The sequence below is a fragment of the Hyla sarda genome, unplaced genomic scaffold (genome assembly GCF_029499605.1).
Source record: "Hyla sarda isolate aHylSar1 unplaced genomic scaffold, aHylSar1.hap1 scaffold_1092, whole genome shotgun sequence".
In the NCBI taxonomy this organism is placed as follows: Eukaryota; Metazoa; Chordata; class Amphibia; order Anura; family Hylidae; genus Hyla; species Hyla sarda.
The window spans coordinates 57,261-84,363 of NW_026607712.1; the positions used below are offsets into that span (position 1 = coordinate 57,261).

The 27,103-nt window shown below is 46.2% G+C and overlaps 12 non-coding genes across 12 annotated transcripts; all 12 read left to right on the forward strand.

Annotated features, from left to right (window-relative positions):
- Positions 1-852: 852 nt before the first annotated feature.
- LOC130300672 (U2 spliceosomal RNA) lies at positions 853-1,043 on the forward strand. Its single transcript, XR_008851510.1, has one exon. It is a non-coding gene; the product is annotated as a U2 spliceosomal RNA (small nuclear RNA).
- Positions 1,044-3,124: 2,081 nt separating this feature from the next.
- LOC130300673 (U2 spliceosomal RNA) lies at positions 3,125-3,315 on the forward strand. Its single transcript, XR_008851511.1, has one exon. It is a non-coding gene; the product is annotated as a U2 spliceosomal RNA (small nuclear RNA).
- A 2,067-nt stretch (positions 3,316-5,382) lies between these two features.
- LOC130300701 (U2 spliceosomal RNA) lies at positions 5,383-5,573 on the forward strand. The gene has a single exon (XR_008851538.1). It is a non-coding gene; the product is annotated as a U2 spliceosomal RNA (small nuclear RNA).
- Positions 5,574-7,657: 2,084 nt separating this feature from the next.
- LOC130300676 (U2 spliceosomal RNA) lies at positions 7,658-7,848 on the forward strand. Its single transcript, XR_008851513.1, has one exon. It is a non-coding gene; the product is annotated as a U2 spliceosomal RNA (small nuclear RNA).
- Positions 7,849-9,948: 2,100 nt separating this feature from the next.
- LOC130300703 (U2 spliceosomal RNA) lies at positions 9,949-10,139 on the forward strand. Its single transcript, XR_008851539.1, has one exon. It is a non-coding gene; the product is annotated as a U2 spliceosomal RNA (small nuclear RNA).
- Positions 10,140-12,242: 2,103 nt separating this feature from the next.
- Positions 12,243-12,433, forward strand: LOC130300704 (U2 spliceosomal RNA). Its single transcript, XR_008851540.1, has one exon. It is a non-coding gene; the product is annotated as a U2 spliceosomal RNA (small nuclear RNA).
- Positions 12,434-14,538: 2,105 nt separating this feature from the next.
- On the forward strand, positions 14,539-14,729 carry LOC130300677 (U2 spliceosomal RNA). Its single transcript, XR_008851514.1, has one exon. It is a non-coding gene; the product is annotated as a U2 spliceosomal RNA (small nuclear RNA).
- A 2,087-nt stretch (positions 14,730-16,816) lies between these two features.
- On the forward strand, positions 16,817-17,007 carry LOC130300648 (U2 spliceosomal RNA). The gene has a single exon (XR_008851486.1). It is a non-coding gene; the product is annotated as a U2 spliceosomal RNA (small nuclear RNA).
- Positions 17,008-19,107: 2,100 nt separating this feature from the next.
- LOC130300678 (U2 spliceosomal RNA) lies at positions 19,108-19,298 on the forward strand. The gene has a single exon (XR_008851515.1). It is a non-coding gene; the product is annotated as a U2 spliceosomal RNA (small nuclear RNA).
- A 2,088-nt stretch (positions 19,299-21,386) lies between these two features.
- LOC130300679 (U2 spliceosomal RNA) lies at positions 21,387-21,577 on the forward strand. Its single transcript, XR_008851516.1, has one exon. It is a non-coding gene; the product is annotated as a U2 spliceosomal RNA (small nuclear RNA).
- Positions 21,578-23,664: 2,087 nt separating this feature from the next.
- Positions 23,665-23,855, forward strand: LOC130300680 (U2 spliceosomal RNA). Its single transcript, XR_008851518.1, has one exon. It is a non-coding gene; the product is annotated as a U2 spliceosomal RNA (small nuclear RNA).
- Positions 23,856-25,933: 2,078 nt separating this feature from the next.
- Positions 25,934-26,124, forward strand: LOC130300681 (U2 spliceosomal RNA). The gene has a single exon (XR_008851519.1). It is a non-coding gene; the product is annotated as a U2 spliceosomal RNA (small nuclear RNA).
- Positions 26,125-27,103: the final 979 nt, after the last annotated feature.

A 27,103-nucleotide genomic window follows, 5' to 3' on the forward strand; every position in this document is an offset into this window, starting at 1 on the left:
ATAAACGTATTCTCCGTTGAGATATTGCAGCCGCTGCTGTGTCCAGGCCCAGGAGCCTTAGCACTGTGCTGTGATGTCACTCAATACCACTGACATCACTAGGTGTAAACAACATCTCTCCTTTGCTGTGTATGTGACTATGGAGCTGTTTGGTGATGTCGTCTATTATGGCCTTCATAGAAGCAACAGGAGATTGTTGCATCCATCTAGAACCCTCAGAACTACAGTGCTATGATGTCACTCACTTCCACAGGCCTTGCAGAGTGTAAACAACAACAACCCAGCTTTGTTGTGTATGTAACCATAGGGATTTGTGATGTCACCTAGAACCTTCACAGCAGCGACAGCTTTATGAGGAGCATCAGCACTGCTCTGCCTGAGCAGAACCATCACCGCCATAGGTTGTCAAATAACCCGGGTTTAACCCACACAGGTAAGTCCAATGGGGTGCAGGCATGTCCTCTATGCTTACAGCTTCCCGTGGGTGTTGGTTTGATACCGTTTGGGGACAGCCAAGGAGGCATCTGCAGGCAACAAAGGTAGGTGTGTGCTTGTGTGTGTGTTTCCTATGCAGATCCTAAGCCCAGTGTCACATGCAAGTAGGAGGAGTAAGAAGGGTTCCTGGCAAATCCGGGTTATGGATTGCATTTAAAAAGGCCCCGTGGGAGTGCAATGGGCCCCTGTCTTGCTGCTTAGCAATAATGGTATGGGTTTAGGTTCTGCTGTGTGTACTGGTGGTTGACTGCCCCCCAGCCCAGAGTGTGCATGGAAAATTGTCTGGCAGCCTCCCTAACAGCAAGCAGTGATAGTGCCCATGAAGGGCACCTTGTTGGGCCCGCCCCTTTCACGGTTATCGCTTCTCGGCCTTTTGGCTAAGATCAAGTGTAGTATCTGTTCTTATCAGTTTAATATCTGATACGTCCCCTATCTGGGGACCATATATTAAATGGATTTTTGAGAACGGGGGCCGATTTCGAAGCTTGCTTCCGTCGCCCTATGCATTGACCCGATATGGCAGTATCTTCGGGTACAGTGCACCACCCCCTTACAGGGTTAAAAAGAAAGATTCCTACTTTCATTGCTACCTGCTTGCTGGCTAGCCAGCTAGCCAGCCCTGTGGGCCTTGCTGCTGCTGCAGCCAAAAAACAAAAGGTGGTGCTGCTGCTGCTTCTGCTGCTTCTGCTTCTGCTTGTGTCTGGCCGCTGTTGGAGCGTCCAGGCACAGGACTTCTGCTGCTGCTGACTAAATGGCCTCCTTAATTGGATCATTTGAGTAGCCAGCACACCTGTGCAGGTAGGGCATGACATGATAGGCAGCTGCCTTGATAGCGGGTGGGTGCTGAATGTTCCTAATTGACAAAATAAGATTAATGCTTATGAAGAAATATAAAATCTCATCCCTTCCCCAATATCGCGCCACACCCCTACCCCTTAATTCCCTGGTTGAACTTGATGGACATATGTCTTTTTTCGACCGTACTAACTATGTAACTATGTAACATAACATGGGGGGGGGGGGGGGGTCTCCTGGCTGTTCACACAGGTGTGTCATTGCTGTACATTGACCATGCATTGCTTCTGTGGTATTGCAAAGGCAAAGACAAATGCTTCCAGCCATCCATTGCACTAATGGATTGGTCATCAGCTGGCTGTCTATGTCCCGCATCAATATAGACCAAAGTACAGAGGGTTAGGCTATGCTATTGTGCACCTACCTGATGCATCAGAAGGTGCGAGGCCCTTGCTAAATTCTGTGCACAGACTTTGAGATCTATACTTTAGACTGTATCTAAACCTGCTCCAACATGGACTGACATTCTGGCCTACTTTCAGCCGATGCGACTTGTCTGTCGCTGAACAGTCGCTTTTTATGTATTCAGCACCTATGTATAATGTTGTAAAAATGCTCTAGAAGCTAAAGTCGCAGAAATGTCACACATATTTGGCCTGCAACTTTCTGTGCGACAAATTCAGACAGGAAAAATCAGTATAAATCCTTAGAAAATTATCCCCCAGTGTCTCCATCTGCTGGCGGTATTGAATAAGCATTGTTGCACTGATGGGGTATGCATTAGACGAAAAAAAAGAAGAAAAAGAAGAATAATACGCCCAGAAAAGAGGCGAAAAGGAGAAAAACGTAAAAAAACGTGAAAAAAAAGTAAGAGGAAGAGAAGGGAAAAAAAGGTGGAAATGGGTTTAAAAGTGATTTCGGCGGAGAAATATATATATATATATATATATATATATATATACGCGCACACACACACATATATATAAACGTATTCTCCGTTGAGATATTGCAGCCGCTGCTGTGTCCAGGCCCAGGAGCCTTAGCACTGTGCTGTGATGTCACTCAATACCACTGACATCACTAGGTGTAAACAACATCTCTCCTTTGCTGTGTATGTGACTATGGAGCTGTTTGGTGATGTCGTCTATTATGGCCTTCATAGAAGCAACAGGAGATTGTTGCATCCATCTAGAACCCTCAGAACTACAGTGCTATGATGTCACTCACTTCCACAGGCCTTGCAGACTGTAAACAACAACAACCCAGCTTTGTTGTGTATGTAACCATAGGGATTTGTGATGTCACCTAGAACCTTCACAGCAGCGACAGCTTTATGAGGAGCATCAGCACTGCTCTGCCTGAGCAGAACCATCACCGCCATAGGTTGTCAAATAACCCGGGTTTAACCCACACAGGTAAGTCCAATGGGGTGCAGGCATGTCCTCTATGCTTACAGCTTCCCGTGGGTGTTGGTTTGATACCGTTTGGGGACAGCCAAGGAGGCATCTGCAGGCAACAAAGGTAGGTGTGTGCTTGTGTGTGTGTTTCCTATGCAGATCCTAAGCCCAGTGTCACATGCAAGTAGGAGGAGTAAGAAGGGTTCCTGGCAAATCCGGGTTATGGATTGCATTTAAAAAGGCCCCGTGGGAGTGCAATGGGCCCCTGTCTTGCTGCTTAGCAATAATGGTATGGGTTTAGGTTCTGCTGTGTGTACTGGTGGTTGACTGCCCCCCAGCCCAGAGTGTGCATGGAAAATTGTCTGGCAGCCTCCCTGACAGCAAGCAGTGATAGTGCCCATGAAGGGCACCTTGTTGGGCCCGCCCCTTTCACGGTTATCGCTTCTCGGCCTTTTGGCTAAGATCAAGTGTAGTATCTGTTCTTATCAGTTTAATATCTGATACGTCCCCTATCTGGGGACCATATATTAAATGGATTTTTGAGAACGGGGGCCGATTTCGAAGCTTGCTTCCGTCGCCCTATGCATTGACCCGATATGGCAGTATCTTCGGGTACAGTGCACCACCCCCTTACAGGGTTAAAAAGAAAGATTCCTACTTTCATTGCTACCTGCTTGCTGGCTAGCCAGCTAGCCAGCCCTGTGGGCCTTGCTGCTGCTGCAGCCAAAAAACAAAAGGTGGTGCTGCTGCTGCTTCTGCTGCTTCTGCTTCTGCTTGTGTCTGGCCGCTGTTGGAGCGTCCAGGCACAGGACTTCTGCTGCTGCTGACTAAATGGCCTCCTTAATTGGATCATTTGAGTAGCCAGCACACCTGTGCAGGTAGGGCATGACATGATAGGCAGCTGCCTTGATAGCGGGTGGGTGCTGAATGTTCCTAATTGACAAAATAAGATTAATGCTTATGAAGAAATATAAAATCTCATCCCTTCCCCAATATCGCGCCACACCCCTACCCCTTAATTCCCTGGTTGAACTTGATGGACATATGTCTTTTTTCGACCGTACTAACTATGTAACATAACATGGGGGGGGGGGGGGTCTCCTGGCTGTTCACACAGGTGTGTCATTGCTGTACATTGACCATGCATTGCTTCTGTGGTATTGCAAAGGCAAAGACAAATGCTTCCAGCCATCCATTGCACTAATGGATTGGTCATCAGCTGGCTGTCTATGTCCCGCATCAATATAGACCAAAGTACAGAGGGTTAGGCTATGCTATTGTGCACCTACCTGATGCATCAGAAGGTGCGAGGCCCTTGCTAAATTCTGTGCACAGACTTTGAGATCTATACTTTAGACTGTATCTAAACCTGCTCCAACATGGACTGACATTCTGGCCTACTTTCAGCCGATGCGACTTGTCTGTCGCTGAACAGTCGCTTTTTATGTATTCAGCACCTATGTATAATGTTGTAAAAATGCTCTAGAAGCTAAAGTCGCAGAAATGTCACACATATTTGGCCTGCAACTTTCTGTGCGACAAATTCAGACAGGAAAAATCAGTATAAATCCTTAGAAAATTATCCCCCAGTGTCTCCATCTGCTGGCGGTATTGAATAAGCATTGCTGCACTGATGGGGTATGCATTAGACGAAAAAAAAGAAGAAAAAGAAGAATAATACGCCCAGAAAAGAGGCGAAAAGGAGAAAAACGTAAAAAAACGTGAAAAAAAAGTAAGAGGAAGAGAAGGGAAAAAAAGGTGGAAATGGGTTTAAAAGTGATTTCGGCGGAGAAATATATATATATATATATATATATATATACGCGCACACACACACATATATATAAACGTATTCTCCGTTGAGATATTGCAGCCGCTGCTGTGTCCAGGCCCAGGAGCCTTAGCACTGTGCTGTGATGTCACTCAATACCACTGACATCACTAGGTGTAAACAACATCTCTCCTTTGCTGTGTATGTGACTATGGAGCTGTTTGGTGATGTCGTCTATTATGGCCTTCATAGAAGCAACAGGAGATTGTTGCATCCATCTAGAACCCTCAGAACTACAGTGCTATGATGTCACTCACTTCCACAGGCCTTGCAGAGTGTAAACAACAACAACCCAGCTTTGTTGTGTATGTAACCATAGGGATTTGTGATGTCACCTAGAACCTTCACAGCAGCGACAGCTTTATGAGGAGCATCAGCACTGCTCTGCCTGAGCAGAACCATCACCGCCATAGGTTGTCAAATAACCCGGGTTTAACCCACACAGGTAAGTCCAATGGGGTGCAGGCATGTCCTCTATGCTTACAGCTTCCCGTGGGTGTTGGTTTGATACCGTTTGGGGACAGCCAAGGAGGCATCTGCAGGCAACAAAGGTAGGTGTGTGCTTGTGTGTGTGTTTCCTATGCAGATCCTAAGCCCAGTGTCACATGCAAGTAGGAGGAGTAAGAAGGGTTCCTGGCAAATCCGGGTTATGGATTGCATTTAAAAAGGCCCCGTGGGAGTGCAATGGGCCCCTGTCTTGCTGCTTAGCAATAATGGTATGGGTTTAGGTTCTGCTGTGTGTACTGGTGGTTGACTGCCCCCCAGCCCAGAGTGTGCATGGAAAATTGTCTGGCAGCCTCCCTGACAGCAAGCAGTGATAGTGCCCATGAAGGGCACCTTGTTGGGCCCGCCCCTTTCACGGTTATCGCTTCTCGGCCTTTTGGCTAAGATCAAGTGTAGTATCTGTTCTTATCAGTTTAATATCTGATACGTCCCCTATCTGGGGACCATATATTAAATGGATTTTTGAGAACGGGGGCCGATTTCGAAGCTTGCTTCCGTCACCCTATGCATTGACCCGATATGGCAGTATCTTCGGGTACAGTGCACCACCCCCTTACAGGGTTAAAAAGAAAGATTCCTACTTTCATTGCTACCTGCTTGCTGGCTAGCCAGCTAGCCAGCCCTGTGGGCCTTGCTGCTGCTGCAGCCAAAAAACAAAAGGTGGTGCTGCTGCTGCTTCTGCTGCTTCTGCTTCTGCTTGTGTCTGGCCGCTGTTGGAGCGTCCAGGCACAGGACTTCTGCTGCTGCTGACTAAATGGCCTTCTTAATTGGATCATTTGAGTAGCCAGCACACCTGTGCAGGTAGGGCATGACATGATAGGCAGCTGCCTTGATAGCGGGTGGGTGCTGAATGTTCCTAATTGACAAAATAAGATTAATGCTTATGAAGAAATATAAAATCTCATCCCTTCCCCAATATCGCGCCACACCCCTACCCCTTAATTCCCTGGTTGAACTTGATGGACATATGTCTTTTTTCGACCGTACTAACTATGTAACTATGTAACATAACATGGGGGGGGGGGGGGTCTCCTGGCTGTTCACACAGGTGTGTCATTGCTGTACATTGACCATGCATTGCTTCTGTGGTATTGCAAAGGCAAAGACAAATGCTTCCAGCCATCCATTGCACTAATGGATTGGTCATCAGCTGGCTGTCTATGTCCCGCATCAATATAGACCAAAGTACAGAGGGTTAGGCTATGCTATTGTGCACCTACCTGATGCATCAGAAGGTGCGAGGCCCTTGCTAAATTCTGTGCACAGACTTTGAGATCTATACTTTAGACTGTATCTAAACCTGCTCCAACATGGACTGACATTCTGGCCTACTTTCAGCCGATGCGACTTGTCTGTCGCTGAACAGTCGCTTTTTATGTATTCAGCACCTATGTATAATGTTGTAAAAATGCTCTAGAAGCTAAAGTCGCAGAAATGTCACACATATTTGGCCTGCAACTTTCTGTGCGACAAATTCAGACAGGAAAAATCAGTATAAATCCTTAGAAAATTATCCCCCAGTGTCTCCATCTGCTGGCGGTATTGAATAAGCATTGCTGCACTGATGGGGTATGCATTAGACGAAAAAAAAGAAGAAAAAGAATAATAATACGCCCAGAAAAGAGGCGAAAAGGAGAAAAACGTAAAAAAACGTGAAAAAAAAGTAAGAGGAAGAGAAGGGAAAAAAAGGTGGAAATGGGTTTAAAAGTGATTTCGGCGGAGAATATATATATATATATATATATATATATATATATATATACGCGCACACACACACATATATATAAACGTATTCTCCGTTGAGATATTGCAGCCGCTGCTGTGTCCAGGCCCAGGAGCCTTAGCACTGTGCTGTGATGTCACTCAATACCACTGACATCACTAGGTGTAAACAACATCTCTCCTTTGCTGTGTATGTGACTATGGAGCTGTTTGGTGATGTCGTCTATTATGGCCTTCATAGAAGCAACAGGAGATTGTTGCATCCATCTAGAACCCTCAGAACTACAGTGCTATGATGTCACTCACTTCCACAGGCCTTGCAGAGTGTAAACAACAACAACCCAGCTTTGTTGTGTATGTAACCATAGGGATTTGTGATGTCACCTAGAACCTTCACAGCAGCGACAGCTTTATGAGGAGCATCAGCACTGCTCTGCCTGAGCAGAACCATCACCGCCATAGGTTGTCAAATAACCCGGGTTTAACCCACACAGGTAAGTCCAATGGGGTGCAGGCATGTCCTCTATGCTTACAGCTTCCCGTGGGTGTTGGTTTGATACCGTTTGGGGACAGCCAAGGAGGCATCTGCAGGCAACAAAGGTAGGTGTGTGCTTGTGTGTGTGTTTCCTATGCAGATCCTAAGCCCAGTGTCACATGCAAGTAGGAGGAGTAAGAAGGGTTCCTGGCAAATCCGGGTTATGGATTGCATTTAAAAAGGCCCCGTGGGAGTGCAATGGGCCCCTGTCTTGCTGCTTAGCAATAATGGTATGGGTTTAGGTTCTGCTGTGTGTACTGGTGGTTGACTGCCCCCCAGCCCAGAGTGTGCATGGAAAATTGTCTGGCAGCCTCCCTGACAGCAAGCAGTGATAGTGCCCATGAAGGGCACCTTGTTGGGCCCGCCCCTTTCACGGTTATCGCTTCTCGGCCTTTTGGCTAAGATCAAGTGTAGTATCTGTTCTTATCAGTTTAATATCTGATACGTCCCCTATCTGGGGACCATATATTAAATGGATTTTTGAGAACGGGGGCCGATTTCGAAGCTTGCTTCCGTCGCCCTATGCATTGACCCGATATGGCAGTATCTTCGGGTACAGTGCACCACCCCCTTACAGGGTTAAAAAGAAAGATTCCTACTTTCATTGCTACCTGCTTGCTGGCTAGCCAGCTAGCCAGCCCTGTGGGCCTTGCTGCTGCTGCAGCCAAAAAACAAAAGGTGGTGCTGCTGCTGCTTCTGCTGCTTCTGCTTCTGCTTGTGTCTGGCCGCTGTTGGAGCGTCCAGGCACAGGACTTCTGCTGCTGCTGACTAAATGGCCTCCTTAATTGGATCATTTGAGTAGCCAGCACACCTGTGCAGGTAGGGCATGACATGATAGGCAGCTGCCTTGATAGCGGGTGGGTGCTGAATGTTCCTAATTGACAAAATAAGATTAATGCTTATGAAGAAATATAAAATCTCATCCCTTCCCCAATATCGCGCCACACCCCTACCCCTTAATTCCCTGGTTGAACTTGATGGACATATGTCTTTTTTCGACCGTACTAACTATGTAACTATGTAACATAACATGGGGGGGGGGGGTCTCCTGGCTGTTCACACAGGTGTGTCATTGCTGTACATTGACCATGCATTGCTTCTGTGGTATTGCAAAGGCAAAGACAAATGCTTCCAGCCATCCATTGCACTAATGGATTGGTCATCAGCTGGCTGTCTATGTCCCGCATCAATATAGACCAAAGTACAGAGGGTTAGGCTATGCTATTGTGCACCTACCTGATGCATCAGAAGGTGCGAGGCCCTTGCTAAATTCTGTGCACAGACTTTGAGATCTATACTTTAGACTGTATCTAAACCTGCTCCAACATGGACTGACATTCTGGCCTACTTTCAGCCGATGCGACTTGTCTGTCGCTGAACAGTCGCTTTTTATGTATTCAGCACCTATGTATAATGTTGTAAAAATGCTCTAGAAGCTAAAGTCGCAGAAATGTCACACATATTTGGCCTGCAACTTTCTGTGCGACAAATTCAGACAGGAAAAATCTGTATAAATCCTTAGAAAATTATCCCCCAGTGTCTCCATCTGCTGGCGGTATTGAATAAGCATTGCTGCACTGATGGGGTATGCATTAGACGAAAAAAAAGAAGAAAAAGAAGAATAATACGCCCAGAAAAGAGGCGAAAAGGAGAAAAACGTAAAAAAACGTGAAAAAAAAGTAAGAGGAAGAGAAGGGAAAAAAAGGTGGAAATGGGTTTAAAAGTGATTTCGGCGGAGAAATATATATATATATATATATATATATATATATATATATATATATATATATATATACGCGCACACACACACATATATATAAACGTATTCTCCGTTGAGATATTGCAGCCGCTGCTGTGTCCAGGCCCAGGAGCCTTAGCACTGTGCTGTGATGTCACTCAATACCACTGACATCACTAAGGTGTAAACAACATCTCTCCTTTGCTGTGTATGTGACTATGGAGCTGTTTGGTGATGTCGTCTATTATGGCCTTCATAGAAGCAACAGGAGATTGTTGCATCCATCTAGAACCCTCAGAACTACAGTGCTATGATGTCACTCACTTCCACAGGCCTTGCAGAGTGTAAACAACAACAACCCAGCTTTGTTGTGTATGTAACCATAGGGATTTGTGATGTCACCTAGAACCTTCACAGCAGCGACAGCTTTATGAGGAGCATCAGCACTGCTCTGCCTGAGCAGAACCATCACCGCCATAGGTTGTCAAATAACCCGGGTTTAACCCACACAGGTAAGTCCAATGGGGTGCAGGCATGTCCTCTATGCTTACAGCTTCCCGTGGGTGTTGGTTTGATACCGTTTGGGGACAGCCAAGGAGGCATCTGCAGGCAACAAAGGTAGGTGTGTGCTTGTGTGTGTGTTTCCTATGCAGATCCTAAGCCCAGTGTCACATGCAAGTAGGAGGAGTAAGAAGGGTTCCTGGCAAATCCGGGTTATGGATTGCATTTAAAAAGGCCCCGTGGGAGTGCAATGGGCCCCTGTCTTGCTGCTTAGCAATAATGGTATGGGTTTAGGTTCTGCTGTGTGTACTGGTGGTTGACTGCCCCCCAGCCCAGAGTGTGCATGGAAAATTGTCTGGCAGCCTCCCTGACAGCAAGCAGTGATAGTGCCCATGAAGGGCACCTTGTTGGGCCCGCCCCTTTCACGGTTATCGCTTCTCGGCCTTTTGGCTAAGATCAAGTGTAGTATCTGTTCTTATCAGTTTAATATCTGATACGTCCCCTATCTGGGGACCATATATTAAATGGATTTTTGAGAACGGGGGCCGATTTCGAAGCTTGCTTCCGTCACCCTATGCATTGACCCGATATGGCAGTATCTTCGGGTACAGTGCACCACCCCCTTACAGGGTTAAAAAGAAAGATTCCTACTTTCATTGCTACCTGCTTGCTGGCTAGCCAGCTAGCCAGCCCTGTGGGCCTTGCTGCTGCTGCAGCCAAAAAACAAAAGGTGGTGCTGCTGCTGCTTCTGCTGCTTCTGCTTCTGCTTGTGTCTGGCCGCTGTTGGAGCGTCCAGGCACAGGACTTCTGCTGCTGCTGACTAAATGGCCTTCTTAATTGGATCATTTGAGTAGCCAGCACACCTGTGCAGGTAGGGCATGACATGATAGGCAGCTGCCTTGATAGCGGGTGGGTGCTGAATGTTCCTAATTGACAAAATAAGATTAATGCTTATGAAGAAATATAAAATCTCATCCCTTCCCCAATATCGCGCCACACCCCTACCCCTTAATTCCCTGGTTGAACTTGATGGACATATGTCTTTTTTCGACCGTACTAACTATGTAACTATGTAACATAACATGGGGGGGGGGGGGGGGTCTCCTGGCTGTTCACACAGGTGTGTCATTGCTGTACATTGACCATGCATTGCTTCTGTGGTATTGCAAAGGCAAAGACAAATGCTTCCAGCCATCCATTGCACTAATGGATTGGTCATCAGCTGGCTGTCTATGTCCCGCATCAATATAGACCAAAGTACAGAGGGTTAGGCTATGCTATTGTGCACCTACCTGATGCATCAGAAGGTGCGAGGCCCTTGCTAAATTCTGTGCACAGACTTTGAGATCTATACTTTAGACTGTATCTAAACCTGCTCCAACATGGACTGACATTCTGGCCTACTTTCAGCCGATGCGACTTGTCTGTCGCTGAACAGTCGCTTTTTATGTATTCAGCACCTATGTATAATGTTGTAAAAATGCTCTAGAAGCTAAAGTCGCAGAAATGTCACACATATTTGGCCTGCAACTTTCTGTGCGACAAATTCAGACAGGAAAAATCAGTATAAATCCTTAGAAAATTATCCCCCAGTGTCTCCATCTGCTGGCGGTATTGAATAAGCATTGCTGCACTGATGGGGTATGCATTAGACGAAAAAAAAGAAGAAAAAGAAGAATAATACGCCCAGAAAAGAGGCGAAAAGGAGAAAAACGTAAAAAAACGTGAAAAAAAAGTAAGAGGAAGAGAAGGGAAAAAAAGGTGGAAATGGGTTTAAAAGTGATTTCGGCGGAGAAATATATATATATATATATATATATATATATATATATATATATATATATATATATACGCGCACACACACACATATATATAAACGTATTCTCCGTTGAGATATTGCAGCCGCTGCTGTGTCCAGGCCCAGGAGCCTTAGCACTGTGCTGTGATGTCACTCAATACCACTGACATCACTAGGTGTAAACAACATCTCTCCTTTGCTGTGTATGTGACTATGGAGCTGTTTGGTGATGTCGTCTATTATGGCCTTCATAGAAGCAACAGGAGATTGTTGCATCCATCTAGAACCCTCAGAACTACAGTGCTATGATGTCACTCACTTCCACAGGCCTTGCAGAGTGTAAACAACAACAACCCAGCTTTGTTGTGTATGTAACCATAGGGATTTGTGATGTCACCTAGAACCTTCACAGCAGCGACAGCTTTATGAGGAGCATCAGCACTGCTCTGCCTGAGCAGAACCATCACCGCCATAGGTTGTCAAATAACCCGGGTTTAACCCACACAGGTAAGTCCAATGGGGTGCAGGCATGTCCTCTATGCTTACAGCTTCCCGTGGGTGTTGGTTTGATACCGTTTGGGGACAGCCAAGGAGGCATCTGCAGGCAACAAAGGTAGGTGTGTGCTTGTGTGTGTGTTTCCTATGCAGATCCTAAGCCCAGTGTCACATGCAAGTAGGAGGAGTAAGAAGGGTTCCTGGCAAATCCGGGTTATGGATTGCATTTAAAAAGGCCCCGTGGGAGTGCAATGGGCCCCTGTCTTGCTGCTTAGCAATAATGGTATGGGTTTAGGTTCTGCTGTGTGTACTGGTGGTTGACTGCCCCCCAGCCCAGAGTGTGCATGGAAAATTGTCTGGCAGCCTCCCTGACAGCAAGCAGTGATAGTGCCCATGAAGGGCACCTTGTTGGGCCCGCCCCTTTCACGGTTATCGCTTCTCGGCCTTTTGGCTAAGATCAAGTGTAGTATCTGTTCTTATCAGTTTAATATCTGATACGTCCCCTATCTGGGGACCATATATTAAATGGATTTTTGAGAACGGGGGCCGATTTCGAAGCTTGCTTCCGTCACCCTATGCATTGACCCGATATGGCAGTATCTTCGGGTACAGTGCACCACCCCCTTACAGGGTTAAAAAGAAAGATTCCTACTTTCATTGCTACCTGCTTGCTGGCTAGCCAGCTAGCCAGCCCTGTGGGCCTTGCTGCTGCTGCAGCCAAAAAACAAAAGGTGGTGCTGCTGCTGCTTCTGCTGCTTCTGCTTCTGCTTGTGTCTGGCCGCTGTTGGAGCGTCCAGGCACAGGACTTCTGCTGCTGCTGACTAAATGGCCTTCTTAATTGGATCATTTGAGTAGCCAGCACACCTGTGCAGGTAGGGCATGACATGATAGGCAGCTGCCTTGATAGCGGGTGGGTGCTGAATGTTCCTAATTGACAAAATAAGATTAATGCTTATGAAGAAATATAAAATCTCATCCCTTCCCCAATATCGCGCCACACCCCTACCCCTTAATTCCCTGGTTGAACTTGATGGACATATGTCTTTTTTCGACCGTACTAACTATGTAACTATGTAACATAACATGGGGGGGGGGGGGGGGTCTCCTGGCTGTTCACACAGGTGTGTCATTGCTGTACATTGACCATGCATTGCTTCTGTGGTATTGCAAAGGCAAAGACAAATGCTTCCAGCCATCCATTGCACTAATGGATTGGTCATCAGCTGGCTGTCTATGTCCCGCATCAATATAGACCAAAGTACAGAGGGTTAGGCTATGCTATTGTGCACCTACCTGATGCATCAGAAGGTGCGAGGCCCTTGCTAAATTCTGTGCACAGACTTTGAGATCTATACTTTAGACTGTATCTAAACCTGCTCCAACATGGACTGACATTCTGGCCTACTTTCAGCCGATGCGACTTGTCTGTCGCTGAACAGTCGCTTTTTATGTATTCAGCACCTATGTATAATGTTGTAAAAATGCTCTAGAAGCTAAAGTCGCAGAAATGTCACACATATTTGGCCTGCAACTTTCTGTGCGACAAATTCAGACAGGAAAAATCAGTATAAATCCTTAGAAAATTATCCCCCAGTGTCTCCATCTGCTGGCGGTATTGAATAAGCATTGCTGCACTGATGGGGTATGCATTAGACGAAAAAAAAGAAGAAAAAGAATAATAATACGCCCAGAAAAGAGGCGAAAAGGAGAAAAACGTAAAAAAACGTGAAAAAAAAGTAAGAGGAAGAGAAGGGAAAAAAAGGTGGAAATGGGTTTAAAAGTGATTTCGGCGGAGAAATATATATATATATATATATATATATATATATATATATATATATATATATATATATACGCGCACACACACACATATATATAAACGTATTCTCCGTTGAGATATTGCAGCCGCTGCTGTGTCCAGGCCCAGGAGCCTTAGCACTGTGCTGTGATGTCACTCAATACCACTGACATCACTAGGTGTAAACAACATCTCTCCTTTGCTGTGTATGTGACTATGGAGCTGTTTGGTGATGTCGTCTATTATGGCCTTCATAGAAGCAACAGGAGATTGTTGCATCCATCTAGAACCCTCAGAACTACAGTGCTATGATGTCACTCACTTCCACAGGCCTTGCAGAGTGTAAACAACAACAACCCAGCTTTGTTGTGTATGTAACCATAGGGATTTGTGATGTCACCTAGAACCTTCACAGCAGCGACAGCTTTATGAGGAGCATCAGCACTGCTCTGCCTGAGCAGAACCATCACCGCCATAGGTTGTCAAATAACCCGGGTTTAACCCACACAGGTAAGTCCAATGGGGTGCAGGCATGTCCTCTATGCTTACAGCTTCCCGTGGGTGTTGGTTTGATACCGTTTGGGGACAGCCAAGGAGGCATCTGCAGGCAACAAAGGTAGGTGTGTGCTTGTGTGTGTGTTTCCTATGCAGATCCTAAGCCCAGTGTCACATGCAAGTAGGAGGAGTAAGAAGGGTTCCTGGCAAATCCGGGTTATGGATTGCATTTAAAAAGGCCCCGTGGGAGTGCAATGGGCCCCTGTCTTGCTGCTTAGCAATAATGGTATGGGTTTAGGTTCTGCTGTGTGTACTGGTGGTTGACTGCCCCCCAGCCCAGAGTGTGCATGGAAAATTGTCTGGCAGCCTCCCTGACAGCAAGCAGTGATAGTGCCCATGAAGGGCACCTTGTTGGGCCCGCCCCTTTCACGGTTATCGCTTCTCGGCCTTTTGGCTAAGATCAAGTGTAGTATCTGTTCTTATCAGTTTAATATCTGATACGTCCCCTATCTGGGGACCATATATTAAATGGATTTTTGAGAACGGGGGCCGATTTCGAAGCTTGCTTCCGTCGCCCTATGCATTGACCCGATATGGCAGTATCTTCGGGTACAGTGCACCACCCCCTTACAGGGTTAAAAAGAAAGATTCCTACTTTCATTGCTACCTGCTTGCTGGCTAGCCAGCTAGCCAGCCCTGTGGGCCTTGCTGCTGCTGCAGCCAAAAAACAAAAGGTGGTGCTGCTGCTGCTTCTGCTGCTTCTGCTTCTGCTTGTGTCTGGCCGCTGTTGGAGCGTCCAGGCACAGGACTTCTGCTGCTGCTGACTAAATGGCCTCCTTAATTGGATCATTTGAGTAGCCAGCACACCTGTGCAGGTAGGGCATGACATGATAGGCAGCTGCCTTGATAGCGGGTGGGTGCTGAATGTTCCTAATTGACAAAATAAGATTAATGCTTATGAAGAAATATAAAATCTCATCCCTTCCCCAATATCGCGCCACACCCCTACCCCTTAATTCCCTGGTTGAACTTGATGGACATATGTCTTTTTTCGACCGTACTAACTATGTAACTATGTAACATAACATGGGGGGGGGGTCTCCTGGCTGTTCACACAGGTGTGTCATTGCTGTACATTGACCATGCATTGTTTCTGTGGTATTGCAAAGGCAAAGACAAATGCTTCCAGCCATCCATTGCACTAATGGATTGGTCATCAGCTGGCTGTCTATGTCCCGCATCAATATAGACCAAAGTACAGAGGGTTAGGCTATGCTATTGTGCACCTACCTGATGCATCAGAAGGTGCGAGGCCCTTGCTAAATTCTGTGCACAGACTTTGAGATCTATACTTTAGACTGTATCTAAACCTGCTCCAACATGGACTGACATTCTGGCCTACTTTCAGCCGATGCGACTTGTCTGTCGCTGAACAGTCGCTTTTTATGTATTCAGCACCTATGTATAATGTTGTAAAAATGCTCTAGAAGCTAAAGTCGCAGAAATGTCACACATATTTGGCCTGCAACTTTCTGTGCGACAAATTCAGACAGGAAAAATCAGTATAAATCCTTAGAAAATTATCCCCCAGTGTCTCCATCTGCTGGCGGTATTGAATAAGCATTGCTGCACTGATGGGGTATGCATTAGACGAAAAAAAAGAAGAAAAAGAAGAATAATACGCCCAGAAAAGAGGCGAAAAGGAGAAAAACGTAAAAAAACGTGAAAAAAAAGTAAGAGGAAGAGAAGGGAAAAAAAGGTGGAAATGGGTTTAAAAGTGATTTCGGCGGAGAAATATATATATATATATATATATATATATATATATATATATATATACGCGCACACACACACATATATATAAACGTATTCTCCGTTGAGATATTGCAGCCGCTGCTGTGTCCAGGCCCAGGAGCCTTAGCACTGTGCTGTGATGTCACTCAATACCACTGACATCACTAGGTGTAAACAACATCTCTCCTTTGCTGTGTATGTGACTATGGAGCTGTTTGGTGATGTCGTCTATTATGGCCTTCATAGAAGCAACAGGAGATTGTTGCATCCATCTAGAACCCTCAGAACTACAGTGCTATGATGTCACTCACTTCCACAGGCCTTGCAGAGTGTAAACAACAACAACCCAGCTTTGTTGTGTATGTAACCATAGGGATTTGTGATGTCACCTAGAACCTTCACAGCAGCGACAGCTTTATGAGGAGCATCAGCACTGCTCTGCCTGAGCAGAACCATCACCGCCATAGGTTGTCAAATAACCCGGGTTTAACCCACACAGGTAAGTCCAATGGGGTGCAGGCATGTCCTCTATGCTTACAGCTTCCCGTGGGTGTTGGTTTGATACCGTTTGGGGACAGCCAAGGAGGCATCTGCAGGCAACAAAGGTAGGTGTGTGCTTGTGTGTGTGTTTCCTATGCAGATCCTAAGCCCAGTGTCACATGCAAGTAGGAGGAGTAAGAAGGGTTCCTGGCAAATCCGGGTTATGGATTGCATTTAAAAAGGCCCCGTGGGAGTGCAATGGGCCCCTGTCTTGCTGCTTAGCAATAATGGTATGGGTTTAGGTTCTGCTGTGTGTACTGGTGGTTGACTGCCCCCCAGCCCAGAGTGTGCATGGAAAATTGTCTGGCAGCCTCCCTGACAGCAAGCAGTGATAGTGCCCATGAAGGGCACCTTGTTGGGCCCGCCCCTTTCACGGTTATCGCTTCTCGGCCTTTTGGCTAAGATCAAGTGTAGTATCTGTTCTTATCAGTTTAATATCTGATACGTCCCCTATCTGGGGACCATATATTAAATGGATTTTTGAGAACGGGGGCCGATTTCGAAGCTTGCTTCCGTCACCCTATGCATTGACCCGATATGGCAGTATCTTCGGGTACAGTGCACCACCCCCTTACAGGGTTAAAAAGAAAGATTCCTACTTTCATTGCTACCTGCTTGCTGGCTAGCCAGCTAGCCAGCCCTGTGGGCCTTGCTGCTGCTGCAGCCAAAAAACAAAAGGTGGTGCTGCTGCTGCTTCTGCTGCTTCTGCTTCTGCTTGTGTCTGGCCGCTGTTGGAGCGTCCAGGCACAGGACTTCTGCTGCTGCTGACTAAATGGCCTTCTTAATTGGATCATTTGAGTAGCCAGCACACCTGTGCAGGTAGGGCATGACATGATAGGCAGCTGCCTTGATAGCGGGTGGGTGCTGAATGTTCCTAATTGACAAAATAAGATTAATGCTTATGAAGAAATATAAAATCTCATCCCTTCCCCAATATCGCGCCACACCCCTACCCCTTAATTCCCTGGTTGAACTTGATGGACATATGTCTTTTTTCGACCGTACTAACTATGTAACTATGTAACATAACATGGGGGGGGGGGGGGGGGGGGTCTCCTGGCTGTTCACACAGGTGTGTCATTGCTGTACATTGACCATGCATTGCTTCTGTGGTATTGCAAAGGCAAAGACAAATGCTTCCAGCCATCCATTGCACTAATGGATTGGTCATCAGCTGGCTGTCTATGTCCCGCATCAATATAGACCAAAGTACAGAGGGTTAGGCTATGCTATTGTGCACCTACCTGATGCATCAGAAGGTGCGAGGCCCTTGCTAAATTCTGTGCACAGACTTTGAGATCTATACTTTAGACTGTATCTAAACCTGCTCCAACATGGACTGACATTCTGGCCTACTTTCAGCCGATGCGACTTGTCTGTCGCTGAACAGTCGCTTTTTATGTATTCAGCACCTATGTATAATGTTGTAAAAATGCTCTAGAAGCTAAAGTCGCAGAAATGTCACACATATTTGGCCTGCAACTTTCTGTGCGACAAATTCAGACAGGAAAAATCAGTATAAATCCTTAGAAAATTATCCCCCAGTGTCTCCATCTGCTGGCGGTATTGAATAAGCATTGCTGCACTGATGGGGTATGCATTAGACGAAAAAAAAGAAGAAAAAGAATAATAATACGCCCAGAAGAGAGGCGAAAAGGAGAAAAACGTAAAAAAACGTGAAAAAAAGTAAGAGGAAGAGAAGGGAAAAAAAGGTGGAAATGGGTTTAAAAGTGATTTCGGCGGAGAAATATATATATATATATATATATATATATATATATATATATATATATATACGCGCACACACACACATATATATAAACGTATTCTCCGTTGAGATATTGCAGCCGCTGCTGTGTCCAGGCCCAGGAGCCTTAGCACTGTGCTGTGATGTCACTCAATACCACTGACATCACTAGGTGTAAACAACATCTCTCCTTTGCTGTGTATGTGACTATGGAGCTGTTTGGTGATGTCGTCTATTATGGCCTTCATAGAAGCAACAGGAGATTGTTGCATCCATCTAGAACCCTCAGAACTACAGTGCTATGATGTCACTCACTTCCACAGGCCTTGCAGAGTGTAAACAACAACAACCCAGCTTTGTTGTGTATGTAACCATAGGGATTTGTGATGTCACCTAGAACCTTCACAGCAGCGACAGCTTTATGAGGAGCATCAGCACTGCTCTGCCTGAGCAGAACCATCACCGCCATAGGTTGTCAAATAACCCGGGTTTAACCCACACAGGTAAGTCCAATGGGGTGCAGGCATGTCCTCTATGCTTACAGCTTCCCGTGGGTGTTGGTTTGATACCGTTTGGGGACAGCCAAGGAGGCATCTGCAGGCAACAAAGGTAGGTGTGTGCTTGTGTGTGTGTTTCCTATGCAGATCCTAAGCCCAGTGTCACATGCAAGTAGGAGGAGTAAGAAGGGTTCCTGGCAAATCCGGGTTATGGATTGCATTTAAAAAGGCCCCGTGGGAGTGCAATGGGCCCCTGTCTTGCTGCTTAGCAATAATGGTATGGGTTTAGGTTCTGCTGTGTGTACTGGTGGTTGACTGCCCCCCAGCCCAGAGTGTGCATGGAAAATTGTCTGGCAGCCTCCCTGACAGCAAGCAGTGATAGTGCCCATGAAGGGCACCTTGTTGGGCCCGCCCCTTTCACGGTTATCGCTTCTCGGCCTTTTGGCTAAGATCAAGTGTAGTATCTGTTCTTATCAGTTTAATATCTGATACGTCCCCTATCTGGGGACCATATATTAAATGGATTTTTGAGAACGGGGGCCGATTTCGAAGCTTGCTTCCGTCGCCCTATGCATTGACCCGATATGGCAGTATCTTCGGGTACAGTGCACCACCCCCTTACAGGGTTAAAAAGAAAGATTCCTACTTTCATTGCTACCTGCTTGCTGGCTAGCCAGCTAGCCAGCCCTGTGGGCCTTGCTGCTGCTGCAGCCAAAAAACAAAAGGTGGTGCTGCTGCTGCTTCTGCTGCTTCTGCTTCTGCTTGTGTCTGGCCGCTGTTGGAGCGTCCAGGCACAGGACTTCTGCTGCTGCTGACTAAATGGCCTCCTTAATTGGATCATTTGAGTAGCCAGCACACCTGTGCAGGTAGGGCATGACATGATAGGCAGCTGCCTTGATAGCGGGTGGGTGCTGAATGTTCCTAATTGACAAAATAAGATTAATGCTTATGAAGAAATATAAAATCTCATCCCTTCCCCAATATCGCGCCACACCCCTACCCCTTAATTCCCTGGTTGAACTTGATGGACATATGTCTTTTTTCGACCGTACTAACTATGTAACTATGTAACATAACATGGGGGGGGGGGGGGGGGGGTCTCCTGGCTGTTCACACAGGTGTGTCATTGCTGTACATTGACCATGCATTGCTTCTGTGGTATTGCAAAGGCAAAGACAAATGCTTCCAGCCATCCATTGCACTAATGGATTGGTCATCAGCTGGCTGTCTATGTCCCGCATCAATATAGACCAAAGTACAGAGGGTTAGGCTATGCTATTGTGCACCTACCTGATGCATCAGAAGGTGCGAGGCCCTTGCTAAATTCTGTGCACAGACTTTGAGATCTATACTTTAGACTGTATCTAAACCTGCTCCAACATGGACTGACATTCTGGCCTACTTTCAGCCGATGCGACTTGTCTGTCGCTGAACAGTCGCTTTTTATGTATTCAGCACCTATGTATAATGTTGTAAAAATGCTCTAGAAGCTAAAGTCGCAGAAATGTCACACATATTTGGCCTGCAACTTTCTGTGCGACAAATTCAGACAGGAAAAATCAGTATAAATCCTTAGAAAATTATCCCCCAGTGTCTCCATCTGCTGGCGGTATTGAATAAGCATTGCTGCACTGATGGGGTATGCATTAGACGAAAAAAAAGAAGAAAAAGAAGAATAATACGCCCAGAAAAGAGGCGAAAAGGAGAAAAACGTGAAAAAAAAGTAAGAGGAAGAGAAGGGAAAAAAAGGTGGAAATGGGTTTAAAAGTGATTTCGGCGGAGAAATATATATATATATATATATATATATATATATATATATATATATATACGCGCGCACACACACATATATATAAACGTATTCTCCGTTGAGATATTGCAGCCGCTGCTGTGTCCAGGCCCAGGAGCCTTAGCACTGTGCTGTGATGTCACTCAATACCACTGACATCACTAGGTGTAAACAACATCTCTCCTTTGCTGTGTATGTGACTATGGAGCTGTTTGGTGATGTCGTCTATTATGGCCTTCATAGAAGCAACAGGAGATTGTTGCATCCATCTAGAACCCTCAGAACTACAGTGCTATGATGTCACTCACTTCCACAGGCCTTGCAGAGTGTAAACAACAACAACCCAGCTTTGTTGTGTATGTAACCATAGGGATTTGTGATGTCACCTAGAACCTTCACAGCAGCGACAGCTTTATGAGGAGCATCAGCACTGCTCTGCCTGAGCAGAACCATCACCGCCATAGGTTGTCAAATAACCCGGGTTTAACCCACACAGGTAAGTCCAATGGGGTGCAGGCATGTCCTCTATGCTTACAGCTTCCCGTGGGTGTTGGTTTGATACCGTTTGGGGACAGCCAAGGAGGCATCTGCAGGCAACAAAGGTAGGTGTGTGCTTGTGTGTGTGTTTCCTATGCAGATCCTAAGCCCAGTGTCACATGCAAGTAGGAGGAGTAAGAAGGGTTCCTGGCAAATCCGGGTTATGGATTGCATTTAAAAAGGCCCCGTGGGAGTGCAATGGGCCCCTGTCTTGCTGCTTAGCAATAATGGTATGGGTTTAGGTTCTGCTGTGTGTACTGGTGGTTGACTGCCCCCCAGCCCAGAGTGTGCATGGAAAATTGTCTGGCAGCCTCCCTGACAGCAAGCAGTGATAGTGCCCATGAAGGGCACCTTGTTGGGCCCGCCCCTTTCACGGTTATCGCTTCTCGGCCTTTTGGCTAAGATCAAGTGTAGTATCTGTTCTTATCAGTTTAATATCTGATACGTCCCCTATCTGGGGACCATATATTAAATGGATTTTTGAGAACGGGGGCCGATTTCGAAGCTTGCTTCCGTCGCCCTATGCATTGACCCGATATGGCAGTATCTTCGGGTACAGTGCACCACCCCCTTACAGGGTTAAAAAGAAAGATTCCTACTTTCATTGCTACCTGCTTGCTGGCTAGCCAGCTAGCCAGCCCTGTGGGCCTTGCTGCTGCTGCAGCCAAAAAACAAAAGGTGGTGCTGCTGCTGCTTCTGCTTCTGCTTGTGTCTGGCCGCTGTTGGAGCGTCCAGGCACAGGACTTCTGCTGCTGCTGACTAAATGGCCTCCTTAATTGGATCATTTGAGTAGCCAGCACACCTGTGCAGGTAGGGCATGACATGATAGGCAGCTGCCTTGATAGCGGGTGGGTGCTGAATGTTCCTAATTGACAAAATAAGATTAATGCTTATGAAGAAATATAAAAACTCATCCCTTCCCCAATATCGCGCCACACCCCTACCCCTTAATTCCCTGGTTGAACTTGATGGACATATGTCTTTTTTCGACCGTACTAACTATGTAACTATGTAACATAACATGGGGGGGGGGGGTCTCCTGGCTGTTCACACAGGTGTGTCATTGCTGTACATTGACCATGCATTGCTTCTGTGGTATTGCAAAGGCAAAGACAAATGCTTCCAGCCATCCATTGCACTAATGGATTGGTCATCAGCTGGCTGTCTATGTCCCGCATCAATATAGACCAAAGTACAGAGGGTTAGGCTATGCTATTGTGCACCTACCTGATGCATCAGAAGGTGCGAGGCCCTTGCTAAATTCTGTGCACAGACTTTGAGATCTATACTTTAGATTGTATCTAAACCTGCTCCAACATGGACTGACATTCTGGCCTACTTTCAGCCGATGCGACTTGTCTGTCGCTGAACAGTCGCTTTTTATGTATTCAGCACCTATGTATAATGTTGTAAAAATGCTCTAGAAGCTAAAGTCGCAGAAATGTCACACATATTTGGCCTGCAACTTTCTGTGCGACAAATTCAGACAGGAAAAATCAGTATAAATCCTTAGAAAATTATCCCCCAGTGTCTCCATCTGCTGGCGGTATTGAATAAGCATTGCTGCACTGATGGGGTATGCATTAGACGAAAAAAAAGAAGAAAAAGAATAATAATACGCCCAGAAGAGAGGCGAAAAGGAGAAAAACGTAAAAAAACGTGAAAAAAAGTAAGAGGAAGAGAAGGGAAAAAAAGGTGGAAATGGGTTTAAAAGTGATTTCGGCGGAGAAATATATATATATATATATATATATATATATATATATATATATATATATATATACGCGCACACACACACATATATATAAACGTATTCTCCGTTGAGATATTGCAGCCGCTGCTGTGTCCAGGCCCAGGAGCCTTAGCACTGTGCTGTGATGTCACTCAATACCACTGACATCACTAGGTGTAAACAACATCTCTCCTTTGCTGTGTATGTGACTATGGAGCTGTTTGGTGATGTCGTCTATTATGGCCTTCATAGAAGCAACAGGAGATTGTTGCATCCATCTAGAACCCTCAGAACTACAGTGCTATGATGTCACTCACTTCCACAGGCCTTGCAGAGTGTAAACAACAACAACCCAGCTTTGTTGTGTATGTAACCATAGGGATTTGTGATGTCACCTAGAACCTTCACAGCAGCGACAGCTTTATGAGGAGCATCAGCACTGCTCTGCCTGAGCAGAACCATCACCGCCATAGGTTGTCAAATAACCCGGGTTTAACCCACACAGGTAAGTCCAATGGGGTGCAGGCATGTCCTCTATGCTTACAGCTTCCCGTGGGTGTTGGTTTGATACCGTTTGGGGACAGCCAAGGAGGCATCTGCAGGCAACAAAGGTAGGTGTGTGCTTGTGTGTGTGTTTCCTATGCAGATCCTAAGCCCACTGTCACATGCAAGTAGGAGGAGTAAGAAGGGTTCCTGGCAAATCCGGGTTATGGATTGCATTTAAAAAGGCCCCGTGGGAGTGCAATGGGCCCCTGTCTTGCTGCTTAGCAATAATGGTATGGGTTTAGGTTCTGCTGTGTGTACTGGTGGTTGACTGCCCCCCAGCCCAGAGTGTGCATGGAAAATTGTCTGGCAGCCTCCCTGACAGCAAGCAGTGATAGTGCCCATGAAGGGCACCTTGTTGGGCCCGCCCCTTTCACGGTTATCGCTTCTCGGCCTTTTGGCTAAGATCAAGTGTAGTATCTGTTCTTATCAGTTTAATATCTGATACGTCCCCTATCTGGGGACCATATATTAAATGGATTTTTGAGAACGGGGGCCGATTTCGAAGCTTGCTTCCGTCGCCCTATGCATTGACCCGATATGGCAGTATCTTCGGGTACAGTGCACCACCCCCTTACAGGGTTAAAAAGAAAGATTCCTACTTTCATTGCTACCTGCTTGCTGGCTAGCCAGCTAGCCAGCCCTGTGGGCCTTGCTGCTGCTGCAGCCAAAAAACAAAAGGTGGTGCTGCTGCTGCTTCTGCTGCTTCTGCTTCTGCTTGTGTCTGGCCGCTGTTGGAGCGTCCAGGCACAGGACTTCTGCTGCTGCTGACTAAATGGCCTCCTTAATTGGATCATTTGAGTAGCCAGCACACCTGTGCAGGTAGGGCATGACATGATAGGCAGCTGCCTTGATAGCGGGTGGGTGCTGAATGTTCCTAATTGACAAAATAAGATTAATGCTTATGAAGAAATATAAAATCTCATCCCTTCCCCAATATCGCGCCACACCCCTACCCCTTAATTCCCTGGTTGAACTTGATGGACATATGTCTTTTTTCGACCGTACTAACTATGTAACTATGTAACATAACATGGGGGGGGGTCTCCTGGCTGTTCACACAGGTGTGTCATTGCTGTACATTGACCATGCATTGCTTCTGTGGTATTGCAAAGGCAAAGACAAATGCTTCCAGCCATCCATTGCACTAATGGATTGGTCATCAGCTGGCTGTCTATGTCCCGCATCAATATAGACCAAAGTACAGAGGGTTAGGCTATGCTATTGTGCACCTACCTGATGCATCAGAAGGTGCGAGGCCCTTGCTAAATTCTGTGCACAGACTTTGAGATCTATACTTTAGACTGTATCTAAACCTGCTCCAACATGGACTGACATTCTGGCCTACTTTCAGCCGATGCGACTTGTCTGTCGCTGAACAGTCGCTTTTTATGTATTCAGCACCTATGTATAATGTTGTAAAAATGCTCTAGAAGCTAAAGTCGCAGAAATGTCACACATATTTGGCCTGCAACTTTCTGTGCGACAAATTCAGACAGGAAAAATCAGTATAAATCCTTAGAAAATTATCCCCCAGTGTCTCCATCTGCTGGCGGTATTGAATAAGCATTGCTGCACTGATGGGGTATGCATTAGACGAAAAAAAAGAAGAAAAAGAAGAATAATACGCCCAGAAAAGAGGCGAAAAGGAGAAAAACGTGAAAAAAAAGTAAGAGGAAGAGAAGGGGAAAAAAGGTGGAAATGGGTTTAAAAGTGATTTCGGCGGAGAAATATATATATATATATATATATATATATATATATATATATATATATACGCGCGCACACACACATATATATAAACGTATTCTCCGTTGAGATATTGCAGCCGCTGCTGTGTCCAGGCCCAGGAGCCTTAGCACTGTGCTGTGATGTCACTCAATACCACTGACATCACTAGGTGTAAACAACATCTCTCCTTTGCTGTGTATGTGACTATGGAGCTGTTTGGTGATGTCGTCTATTATGGCCTTCATAGAAGCAACAGGAGATTGTTGCATCCATCTAGAACCCTCAGAACTACAGTGCTATGATGTCACTCACTTCCACAGGCCTTGCAGAGTGTAAACAACAACAACCCAGCTTTGTTGTGTATGTAACCATAGGGATTTGTGATGTCACCTAGAACCTTCACAGCAGCGACAGCTTTATGAGGAGCATCAGCACTGCTCTGCCTGAGCAGAACCATCACCGCCATAGGTTGTCAAATAACCCGGGTTTAACCCACACAGGTAAGTCCAATGGGGTGCAGGCATGTCCTCTATGCTTACAGCTTCCCGTGGGTGTTGGTTTGATACCGTTTGGGGACAGCCAAGGAGGCATCTGCAGGCAACAAAGGTAGGTGTGTGCTTGTGTGTGTGTTTCCTATGCAGATCCTAAGCCCAGTGTCACATGCAAGTAGGAGGAGTAAGAAGGGTTCCTGGCAAATCCGGGTTATGGATTGCATTTAAAAAGGCCCCGTGGGAGTGCAATGGGCCCCTGTCTTGCTGCTTAGCAATAATGGTATGGGTTTAGGTTCTGCTGTGTGTACTGGTGGTTGACTGCCCCCCAGCCCAGAGTGTGCATGGAAAATTGTCTGGCAGCCTCCCTGACAGCAAGCAGTGATAGTGCCCATGAAGGGCACCTTGTTGGGCCCGCCCCTTTCACGGTTATCGCTTCTCGGCCTTTTGGCTAAGATCAAGTGTAGTATCTGTTCTTATCAGTTTAATATCTGATACGTCCCCTATCTGGGGACCATATATTAAATGGATTTTTGAGAACGGGGGCCGATTTCGAAGCTTGCTTCCGTCGCCCTATGCATTGACCCGATATGGCAGTATCTTCGGGTACAGTGCACCACCCCCTTACAGGGTTAAAAAGAAAGATTCCTACTTTCATTGCTACCTGCTTGCTGGCTAGCCAGCTAGCCAGCCCTGTGGGCCTTGCTGCTGCTGCAGCCAAAAAACAAAAGGTGGTGCTGCTGCTGCTTCTGCTTCTGCTTGTGTCTGGCCGCTGTTGGAGCGTCCAGGCACAGGACTTCTGCTGCTGCTGACTAAATGGCCTCCTTAATTGGATCATTTGAGTAGCCAGCACACCTGTGCAGGTAGGGCATGACATGATAGGCAGCTGCCTTGATAGCGGGTGGGTGCTGAATGTTCCTAATTGACAAAATAAGATTAATGCTTATGAAGAAATATAAAATCTCATCCCTTCCCCAATATCGCGCCACACCCCTACCCCTTAGTTCCCTGGTTGAACTTGATGGACATATGTCTTTTTTCGACCGTACTAACTATGTAACTATGTAACATAACATGGGGGGGGGGGGTCTCCTGGCTGTTCACACAGGTGTGTCATTGGTGTACATTGACCATGCATTGCTTCTGTGGTATTGCAAAGGCAAAGACAAATGCTTCCAGCCATCCATTGCACTAATGGATTGGTCATCAGCTGGCTGTCTATGTCCCGCATCAATATAGACCAAAGTACAGAGGGTTAGGCTATGCTATTGTGCACCTACCTGATGCATCAGAAGGTGCGAGGCCCTTGCTAAATTCTGTGCACAGACTTTGAGATCTATACTTTAGACTGTATCTAAACCTGCTCCAACATGGACTGACATTCTGGCCTACTTTCAGCCGATGCGACTTGTCTGTCGCTGAACAGTCGCTTTTTATGTATTCAGCACCTATGTATAATGTTGTAAAAATGCTCTAGAAGCTAAAGTCGCAGAAATGTCACACATATTTGGCCTGCAACTTTCTGTGCGACAAATTCAGACAGGAAAAATCAGTATAAATCCTTAGAAAATTATCCCCCAGTGTCTCCATCTGCTGGCGGT